Here is a 1,970-nt window from a genome sequence, read left to right as displayed (position 1 = left end):
ACCCCAGCTTGGTCGCAGTCCAGTGACTGAAACAAGTAAAAGGTAAAGGATGCGGCTATAAAATGGCGATATCTTTATATGGTGAATATCAACGGATACGCTTTCGTTATTAACTATTCGTTATTTTTATGGTTTCAAGGTTAAAGGTAATTCTGAATTAAACCAGGTAATTTGCGAGACAATTGATTTTAAATTCTTGAGATCGATTTTGATAAATAATCGTTTTATTTTGAAGGTTGATGCTAATTACAAGTTAAAGTAGATAATTTGCGAGACAATTGATTATTAGTTGTGCGGATCGAATTTAAATCCTGATTGTCGTCTCTTCAATAATTGAATTTGTATGAACTGAATGCATAATTACAGACTGAATCTCGAATTGGATCGAACAGGAATTAGCGAAAAATATTCTCTCCCATCTTACCCAATGGAGAGCAAGCTAGACTATATCAAAGAATACAGCTGGAACAAAGAAATAATTATAGAAGTTTGGGTTACTTCCACTTATAATCAACGATACATAATTAGAGTTTAATTCCAGTCATTTCAAAGGATTTACTCTTCCCTTTAAATTTCAGTGTCATGTTCTTCAAAGTTTTTATATTTTACTATGTCAAAAATTTAACCATGGGATTATTACATGCGCACTATTACACACTCATTCAGTCATGCAGACACGCAACTTTACTGATATATTTGAGATTATAAATAAGAGAAAGCGAATAAATACGAAGCGAATCGTCTGAACTTTTCACACACACACACACACACACACACACACACACACACACACACACACACACATTACTTTGCTTTTAGTTATTTAAAATCTGTGAGGAAGGAGCTGGTTTCTAATATAGATACAAAACTCGTCGTTGGAATGAAGATTACAAGAATAAAATTCAGATTTCAAATTTGGGAAAAGTTTTGCATAGTTTTACAGTTCCACTTACAGATTGTATTCTTGGATTACAAATGCACAGCCTTCGATGTGTGATGCAGCAATCACGAATCCAAGAGAAGCTGCACGTCATCTGGATACTACCATCTACTTCCAGGCTTCAGGAAGCATACCTTGCCATTGCCTCTTTTTGGGATGCTGAGCGTTTCACATCGAGGTCTTCATTGACATTTGTTAGTCCAGTCGACACGAAGGATTTTGTTCTCTTCACTTTTCAACAATAAGTTTACGCAGTTATTTTTGCTGCTGATGCTTAGCTGTTGCTGCTTGAGAGGGACAACATGATGTTCAAATCTCCCTCTCTCTCACTCTGTTTATATATGTGTGTGTGTGTGTGTGTGTGTGTGTGTGTGTAATCCTATTTCCCCTATTTTTTATGTAAAATTAATCTACAAAAATGCTTTGCTTTACATATTTACAATTTGAAAGCAATACAAACAAATTTAAATAATGAGAATGGTTTTTCATCTTTGCTGGTGTTTCGAATACCTTTCAACGTGATAATCGAAGATGGAAATCGCGTGGGGAACACTGTTGGATGAATAATCGTACCTGTAATTCGTCTTCCTCATGAACAACGGTACTATACTGTGTATACTCCGTTTATCTAACAACAGAAATATTGAATAAATTGAGGCAACGTCTATCGTCATCATGTGATCATGTGATTTTACTGAAGTGGATAGGACTTCTTTCATAGTAAAGCTCTTTATGAAATTTTGCAACGTGAAAATTTGAATTCCTTTTACAAGAAATGTTATTGGAATATTATTGATTTAAATTTGTTTAATTTAGAGTAAATAATGACGAATATGGCATCAATGCTGTTTTGAAATTTATATGTATGCATATAATTTGCTTAGACTCATACACACATGTGTGATTGTACGTGTGTGCGCATGTGTTTGTGTGTGCGTGTGTGTTTGTATGTATATATACATATATATAATACATACACACACATATATACAAACATATATATATATATATATATATATATATATATATA

The sequence above is a fragment of the Octopus bimaculoides genome, chromosome 19 (genome assembly GCF_001194135.2).
Source record: "Octopus bimaculoides isolate UCB-OBI-ISO-001 chromosome 19, ASM119413v2, whole genome shotgun sequence".
Lineage (NCBI taxonomy): Eukaryota > Metazoa > Mollusca > Cephalopoda > Octopoda > Octopodidae > Octopus > Octopus bimaculoides.
This window is presented reverse-complemented; position numbering follows the sequence as displayed.